Genomic DNA, 9,776 nt, shown 5'->3' with positions numbered 1-9,776 from the left:
TAATGATTTAAAGAGCTGTTTCCAATCACACACTAGAGAAAGAGGTGGAGGAAACAAGGAAGTGAACGTTATCTCCATCTCTTTTAGAATTCAGGGAAAGGCTTCGTGAGGGGGCATCACCTTTCATTGCTATAAATGGAAGGACAAGAGAGCAGAGTGAAATGTGAGGCTAATGCAAGAGACTTTTGTTTGGTTCATTTTAAACTTGACTGGGGATATGTTGAAGCTTAAAGAGCCACTTGGCTGGGAATAATTGGTGTTAGGGTAACAGTGGTGAGAGAAAAGAGGGGAAAAAAAGGAATGGTTCAACCCCTATGGTAACTGATTGTTGAAAGTTATGGCCCTTAGGCCATGGGAAGAGGAGAAAGGAAGTTCAATAGTTGTCCTATAAAAAGGCAATTCCTGAACCCAAGAGATCCATTAATAATTAAGCAACAAACATTTATAATGCATCTACAATCACCACACCTTGTGTTTGGTGCTGGATAAACAAATACAAGGGATGCAACAATCTCTGTTCTTAAGCAGCTTACGTTTTAAAAGAGGAGACAACAAATATATATGTAAATGTATACAGAAAATCAGAAAAGAAAATAAGCACAAATAAATTGGATGGTGGTTCAGTTTTGTGGATTTGAACCTGCAAGGGACATTAAAGGCTCTGATTCCAACCCTTTCTCATGGTACAATAAGGAAAGCAAGGGCCAGAGAGAGATGAAATGATTTGACCGGGACAATGAGGTGGAATTAGAATCCAGGTCTTTCTGAGCCCAGGTCAAGCATTCAATATAAGTACAAGGTACTTAGTCAGGGGTGGCACTAGCACCTGGCAGGACCAGGAAAAACTTCATGTAGTTGATGGTGATTGATTTCTATCTTAAAAGAAGAAATGGGTTCAATGAGGCAGTGGTAATTCCTGAGTCATGGTGTTTTGCTATCCAATCAAATCAGAAAACTTTCTTTCTTACTTCTCTTTAAATCCTCAGATAATGTAATACTTTGTAAAAAATCAAAACAATAACCAAAAAAGCATAAATATATCATGTGCTTAATTTTCATCAACATTACCAATACAGAAATTCTCAAGAAAAAAGCAGGTCAATAGAATGAAATTGACATCACCTCTTTTATCGCAGGACCACTCATGCACTCAGCCTTCCCTTCCCACTTCTTTCTTTTGGTAAAATTGTTTTCAAAACCTTGTGACAAGACCTTCATGTAGCTTTTTGCAGTATTCTGTCTTTGGAACCTGTACCCAAGTACTTCTTATTACATTTCCCCCCTCTAAAGTACTTCTTTGTTTCATTTGAGGAAAAGAAAAAGAAAATAGATGTCTAGTGTTAATTGGGAGAAGAGTATGTAGAAAACTAAATCTGTGTCATAGAAGAGCTTGTAGTACAAGTTTGAGGTTGTATCTCCACTTCTTTTTCTGTTGCATAGGATGATATTAGACACTTACCTTATGGGAGAGTTGTATGGATTCATAAGTATTTTTGAGAACTTCAAAGAACATAGAATAATATCATTTTATAATAAATTAGTTTTGTGAGAATGTCTTTCAAATTAAATCCATCCTATTGCCTAAAGGAAAGCAGGATTGGCCCAAAACACTCAGCAACCTCAAAACTAATTTATACCACTCTGTTTCTCTTTTATTTGGTTTCCATGAATTGTTTTTGATAGAACATTTCGAATACATTTACTAATGACAAATACCTGTGTTACCTTCTTCTAGTAACAGATGATGGTGGGAATAATTAGGAAAAAGCAATGGCTTGGTTTGTTCACTCTTGGACATGTCCAACTCTTCATGACCCTGTTTGGGGTTTTCTTGGCAAAGATACTGGAGTGGTTTGTCATTTTCTTCTGCAGCCCATTTTACAGATGAGGAAACTGAAGCAAACAGGGTAAAGCGACTTGCCCAGGGTTACACAGCTAGTAAGTGTCTGAGGTCAGATTTGAACTCAGGTCTCCTTACCTCCAAGCTTAGCACTATATCTGCTGCATCACCTAGCTGCCCTAATAGCTTATTATTGTGAACATATTAGGTGCTTGCTACCTTATTATCAATTTTTTTTAAGTCTACTAGGCAAATGTTTTTGGTGTGTTTTTTTGGGTGAAGGGGGGTTAGAGGGTGGGATAGAGAAACAAATCTGTGATTTTATTGGTAGAGGCAGTAACTATTTATTTGGCCTCCATTTCCTCCTGTGGAAAATGAAGATGTTAGATTAAATGACCTCAAATGTCTCTTCCAGTCTTAAATCTATGAGCCTATGCTTTTTTTGAAGTACTCAGTCTTGTTTTGGGTTTGGTTTTTCCCCTCTTTGGACACCTTAGTGAAAGCCCAAGTTACACACTAGGTGCTGGTTAATGGTGGATGGGCATTTGTGCACATGAGCAAATGTGCTGAAATAACCTTCATCTACAGAGGGTCATATATCAAGAGCTGGGAGAGACCAGAGAGGCCATTGACCCTCCTACTTCCCTCTCCTTTTACAGAGAGGAAACTGAGGCCCAGAAGTGATTGGTCTAAGATGACCCAGGCAATTAAGCATCAGAGGTAATATTTGCACCAGGTACTGTGACTCCAGACTGAGTTTTCTTTCTATTGTACCAAAATGAGAAAACTGACTTCAGGGTACCCTGGGCACAAAATTCAAGGAAAGGGATGAGCTTTAAGCTAAATAGATGATAGGGCTTCAAGGTAGGTGGGTAGCTGCCATCTCATTTGTGATCTATAGCAGAGACTTTAGCCTTAATTATGTGCTGGTTGTTTAAAGAACTAACCTGGCCTTGTTACTTTCATGTTGAGCTTGGAGTCTGGAAGCCCTAGATTCAAATCTTACGTCAGACTCTTGGTCACCATGATACCTTGGGTCATTCATTTAACCCGGGGGTGGGGAACCTGCAGCCTCAAGGCCACATCCTAAGTTTGGATTCAGCCAAAGGGCCCCGCTTGAAGATCTAGAGGGTCACAGGTTCCCCACCCCTGATTTAACCTCTCACAGCCTCAGTTTTCTCATCTGTAAAATGAGTAAAAGCTAACTCACAGGGTTGCTTTGAGAGTCTGGGTGAAATCCTTAGTAAATAAACAGCTCTATTTTCTATTTCTATTTCTCATTGTTTTCTGTTAGCCTTTTACCCATTGGATCTAACCAGCTCCTTTTCATGACTCCAACCTAGACATACTTGCATATCTTAGTAGGACAGTGGGCTGGTCACATTTTCTCAAATACATAGAATAAAAGTCATCTGCCAAGAGTAAAGTAGACAAGGAGGAGTCAGGTAAGTGACTCTTGCAGAGAGTAAAGTTACTGGAACAATTCCGATGGGGAATGGGATAGTGAATCAACTGAAAGTGACCTTTAAAAATGGTGGATCATTATTGATGACCACACTGAGGTTCCATAGCATGGACTGAAAATGCAGCCAGTAAGCTAGGTGTTGCAGTTTGACTCATTCAATGTCTGACAGTTTGGAGCAGGATCAATGAAAGGAGACAGCAGAGTTTAGGACAGGGGAGTAAGGAATTCTAGGGGGCTAGGATGCCAAGTGGCATGAACAAAAGCCTAGAATGAATGAATGAATGAAGTATTTTTTTAAGTGCTTACTATGTACAAAACACTGTACTAAGTATGAGGGATACAAACAGAGACTAAGACAGTCCCTGCTCTCAAGGGGCACATTTTAATAGGAGAGGCGAGATATAAGGCAAGTTTCAGCTGCAAGTCAGATGGAAGGGCCACATGAGTGCAGTGGCACAGGGTAGTGGGGTAAGGTAATGCTTATTCATTAATGTCATTTCCACTGACAGAATGACATTGGCTTCTGATGTTCAAACATTTGACAATGCCAAGGATCTGGGGACAAGAACTTTCCTTCCTGAGTCTTCAGCAGCTGTAGTAACTACAAGAGCAGCTGCCGAAATGCGTCTTCCCAGGATGACGAGTGAGAGCACTGGGCTGGAAGCACTGCTATTCCAAAGACTCTTGGGTTGAGGGCTGTGTCATCAGGGTCTGAGGGGAAATGGTCTCGGCTCTGCATCTGCTCCTTCGCCTGGTTTCGACTCCAGTGAACAAGATGCCCCTCCCAGATTAAGCTCATCGCCTCTAATCTTATGACATAGAAGCTGATTCTAGCCTTGACTGACACCACCTCCTTCAGCCTCCTCTTCTCTCTGTTTGGAGGGCTGGAGGGTGAACTAACAATGCCTTCTATATAGAGGACAGAGACCAGACTTTTGGACTCACTGCATTGTGAGTCTGCTGCCCAGTGGGTTTCAACTCCCCTCCCCTTTCCTGCTTCCTTTTGTGTGCTGTCTGCCTCTAGATTGTAAGCTCCTTGAAGGCAAGGACTATCTTTCCCTTAATTATTTGTATCCTCAGCACTTAGTGTAGTTCCTGGTACATAGTAGGTGATTAATCAATCTTATTTTTTTTGGAGATGGTGGTCAAGGTGGTGGTTTGCCTTTCTTGGCTTTGGTTTTCAATCTCTCTCTCTCTCTCTCCCTCTCTCCTCAGTACCCTGCTGATTCAGCTAGACTGGCCTGTAAGGTCTTAGTAGCAAGGTCCCTGTGTGGAGCATAGTGAAACAACTGTCCTGATTAGAGTAGAAGGTTTTGTATTGGTGAGTAGTGGGAAATAAACTCTATGGAAATTGTGTGGTTAGATTTTGGAGGACCTTAAAAATGTTTGGAATTGATGAACTAGGGAGCCCCAACGTCATAGGTTACTGAGTAGAAGAAATACATGCTAAAGGTCTTATTTTAGGAGAAAAAAAAGACCAAGTACTTTTGATTGGATAGATTTGTATTTATCGTGATTTCATATATCAAATTTCCATCTCCTTTTTCTGGGCCTTTGTATCAGCAGTCCATTATACATGGAATCCGGAATATTCTCCCTTATCAACCTCCCTTCCTCTTTAGGATTCCTATCTCCCTCAAGACTCACTTAAGCATGAGGCCACACCTCCCATCTCTCTGCAAAAGGCCTTTCCAGGCATCCCTAGTTGCTAGTGCTTTTCCCTCCAATGTAACCATGTATCTATCAGGTATACCCATATATAATATGCACTTTGCCCCTCTCCCCCATTAGAATGTAAACTCCTTGAGGGCAGGAAACTTTTTTTTTTTTTTTTGCTTTTTCTTTGTATGACCAGCCCTTAGCAAAGTGCCTGTCATATAGAAAGCTCTTAATAAATGCTCATTGATTGACTGATGGATTGAGGCATTTAATGTTACATTTCATGTTATTAAGTTTTACTTCAATCTTTTGATATTTTTTGGATGTGGGCTCAATGCAGACATTCTGATTGCCAGTGTGGATCCATGTACTTCCATAAATCATCCCTAGAGAATCTAACTGATGCAGTATAAGCTTTCTTCTGGGCTTTTAATGGTAGTCATTTTTTACCTTAAATACTAGGGACCATCAGCATGTTAGATGCTATACAATATGTGCAAAATATCCATATTCAGGTGAGTTTGTACTCTAAAACACCAAAGTGTTTTCAAACCTTGTGTTTAGCAATAGTACTAGCAATATAGATTTCCATGGCTTGGTTTTCCCAAATGTCTAGGAGTCCTTGTGCAGTATCTCCTCTTGGATTACAGCTTCCTCAGAGATAGGCAGGGACAGGAACTATTATCCATATTTTATAGACAAAGAAATGGCATGGGGGAGTGGGTTAGTGACTTGTACGTTATTAGTCAGTCAAAGAGCCGGGGCTGGAATCCAGGATTAAAAACTCCTTTTCAAGATTTAAATTGTTTTTAGGGGTTGAAATGGTACATGTCTGGAAGCCCAAAGGAGATTAATTTTAAATTAATGTGATGGAATACGAATTTCTATAGAAAATAGCACACCTTCTTGGTCTCAGATTGTAATATTACTATATTAGAGTACAATAACAAGATAATTGAAGGTATTAGGGAATTGGGATTACTAAAGAAGGAGAAAGAGTGAAAGTTTAAAGTCATGATTATTGTCCTTTAAGTGGAGGAAGGGTTAGCTGGATGGATATTGGACTGTTCTTTCCATGAAGGATAGAACGATGGCAAATGAACTTCAACAGTGACAAGTAATTTCAGTTCAACATAAGGACCTAAGACATTGCAATGAGTTATCATAGGACCACATGGGTTTTTATAACAAAATAGGTTACATGAGTACCACAATGAATACCACCACTGGATGGCATCTTAGTGTTTATCGAGAGTAAATGTCATTAATACTGAGTGCAGTACTCCAGGTGCAAAATTCTGAGGATTTGTGATGTTGTGGCTCAATGTCTCTTCTGCATGGACCTCCTCCTTTTGAAGTGCACCGCACCATTCCCACCCCAACCACTGTAAACTCTGAGTGGTTTATGCTGAATCACTACTTATTAGAACACAATGAAGGTGTGGAGAAATGGACAGAAAAAAAGAAAACCAAACCAATCACAGGATGAAGAAAAAAGAGACTCAACAACAGAAACAATGAGATTCCTTGACAAATGAAATCACAAAGGTAAATTCATTCAATTATCCTCTGGTAAGAACATTAATGGAGCCATAAAACCAGGGGATGTCTTCTATGAGGTCCAAGATTGCCTGTGGATGGTAAGCTCCCCTAGGGAATGAGACGGGATTATTTAAAAGAGTAATCTCTAATAATTCTAATCCTAAATCCTAATAATTCATAACAGGAAAAAAATGTGGTCCCTGCTGTAGTTAGATGACCAGTTTACTGAGTTAGTAGATCAGTGCATCTATTCGGGAAAGGCACTGCTGGAAGACAATGAGTTGGTTCAAAGAAAGAGGGAGAATAGGACAGATTGGCCCTTCAAGTTTTCCTCAGATACTTCAATGAAATATTATTTAATTCCATATTTTCCCATAGACAACATATTTACTTTTTCCCTTTGATGCTTCTTCCACTCATCTCATGCTGTCTTCCTTACTCATCATATGCTTCTCTATATCTCACCCCCAGAGACTATAGAAGGCATAAAAATGCAAACAAATGCCCTCTGACCTGGGGAATCATCTTTCCTCTTCCCTATACATTTCTACCAAAAAGTCTCAAGCGTTCTCTTGTCCTATGCTTTCATTCCCACTAGGGCTGCATGCTTGTCAAACCTACAATATCTCCTGGAGTTCCCTATACTCTCCCTCTTCAGCCTGGTTTTGCAGCTAGGTGGTCCAGAGGACAGAGTGCTGGCCTCGGAGTCAGGAAGACTTGTCTTTTAATCCTGCCTCAAACACTGTTATTTGCTGTGTAGCTCCAGGAAAACAACTTAACCTCTCCTAGCCTTGGTTTCCCCATCTATTAAATGGAGATCATAATAGTACACACATTGCAGGGTTGTGGGGTGGATCAGATGAGATAATATTTATAAAATGCTTTGTAAATCTTAAAATATTACAAAAATGCTAGCCATAATTTCTATAATGCCAGGCTCATTCAATATTTCCAACAGCCCTTTATGGCTGGTGTAACTGATATAACCCGATGTTACAGGTGAAAAAACTAAAAAAAAACAAACAAAAACAAAAATGGTTAGGTGACTTATCCAAGATCACAAAACTTGTCAGTAGAACCAGGGCTTTTGACTTGCAGCCCACCATTTTCCTCCCTGTTTTTATTTTAAATTCTAAGTTTAATGGACAGAAAAAAGAAAAAAAAACAGTAATATTTCAAAAGAAAGAAAATTACATATGAAAATAAACATTTCCCTTACATACGACTTCTAAAAATGTTAAAAATTCAACATGTTACTTTCATAGTTGTCCTACTTTCTTGTGTTTCCTTTGGAACTTCCTTCACTTTTTTTCTGTGAATTTTTTTAAATGATTCATTGGCCCTCTTTTCTTTTTCTTTTATTTTCCTTTCTTTTTTTTAAAAAAAAATTTAGACAACCCTATCACTAGCTGTCCTCTTTCCCTAAATTCCTCTAAGATTAAAAAAAGAAAAAAAGAGGGGCAGCTAGGTGGCACCGTGGATAGAGCACTGGCCCTCAAGTCAGGAAGACCTGATTTCACATCTGACGTCAGACCAAACACTAGACACGTACTAGCTGTGTGACCCTGGGCAAGTCACTTAATCCCAATTGCCTAATTAAAAAAAAAGAAAAGAAAAGAAAAAAGAAACACACAATTTGCATAACAAATTAGTATAGTTGTGCAAAACAAATCACATATATTTCACATCTAAGATGGTAGATCTAATTCTACACCAGGTGCCCATCACCTTCTGTCATTTGGAGTAATGGCTGGTCACTGCATTGATCAAAGTCCTTAAGCCTTTCTAAGTTTTTCATTTCAGTGTTGTTTATCCTATAAATTGTTCTCTTGGTTCTACTTAATGCACTCTGTATCAGTTCATACACATCTCCCCTGGTTTGTCTAAAATTGACTCTTTCCTCATTTATTGGGGTTCAGTAATATTCCATTAGATTTATTTGTTCAGCCTCTCCCCAATCAATAGGTGCCTCTTTGGTCCAAATTCTTTGATACAAAAAAAGTGCTGCTAACTTGTGTATATATAAATTGTTTTTCTCCTCCTTTCATCTCTTTGGGGTATAGCACTAATAGTTGTATCCCTGAGGCAAAGGCTATGCACAGTTTATTGACCATGGGGGCACAGATGAAGAAGGGCTTTCCAAGATTGGTAGATCAATTCAAGAGCTCTGCTGAGGGCATACCAGTATATCTATCTTTCTTCAGCCCTTTCAATAACTGTCATTTTTAGGTCTTCTTTGCCAATCTGATCACACTGAGGTAGAGCCTCAGGCTTGTTTTCATTTTGATTTGTCTAATTATTAATGATTTCCAGCATTTTTCATATGGCTGGTAACTGCTTGGACATCTTTCTTTGAGAATTGCCTTTTCCTATCCTTTTCTTGTTCCTATCTATTTCAATCACAGTGATGGAGGCTATTTTTTTTTGTAAGAATGTACTTGTGGAAGATATTTATGTATCAATAGGAATGCAAATAACTCCTAAAGCCAAAATTTATATTTATGATCCAACAAGATAATCTTTTTTTTTGTAATAGCCGCTAAATATAATTTTCAATACTGCGCATGACCAAGTATTTCCAGTGTTTTATTTCTGGCACATCAACAAAACCATAAGAGGAATATTGGTTTAAAAAGACAAAAAAAAAAACCCACATTTTTTTTTAATACTTATATCCTAACTGTGAAAATTCAGAAGATTTTGAGTCAATATTTTCTGTTTCTTCTCTACCCTCCCCAAACGCATCCATTGCCAAGTGGTGTCAATTTTACTCTCCCAAAAGCTGTCCCACCAATCCCTTTCTCTCTGCCCTCACAGACTCTACCCTCATTCAGGCCCTTATCTCTTTCCAGAACCTAGCCTCCAAATGACTCATTTCAAATCTCAGATTCTTCAAGAAACCTTCACTGCGCCTCCTTCTTCCCCCTCGGAGTTGCTAACACTTTCCCTGTTTACATTATCTTCATTTCCTATGTGCATAGATAGATGTATCTACATATATACATGTTGTCTCCTCCTTTAGAATATACCACTCCTGGAGAGCAGGGCCTGTGGGGTTTGGTTTGGTTTTTCTTCTTTTTTTTTTTCATATTCTCAACTTAGCATGCTATCTCGCACAAAATAAACTTAATAATTCTTGTTGACATGACTTTGTATAACTATGTGTATGTATATATATATATATTATATATGTATATATAATGTGTGTATATATAAATACTCATCTCTCTCTCTCTCTCTCTCTCTCTCTCTCTCTCTCTCTCTCTCTCT

Source organism: Vombatus ursinus, unplaced genomic scaffold, assembly GCF_900497805.2.
Source record: "Vombatus ursinus unplaced genomic scaffold, bare-nosed wombat genome assembly UNPS02014810.1, whole genome shotgun sequence".
NCBI classification, from domain to species: domain Eukaryota; kingdom Metazoa; phylum Chordata; class Mammalia; order Diprotodontia; family Vombatidae; genus Vombatus; species Vombatus ursinus.
The sequence above is the reverse complement of the archived record's forward strand: the minus strand, read 5'-3'. Positions refer to the sequence as shown.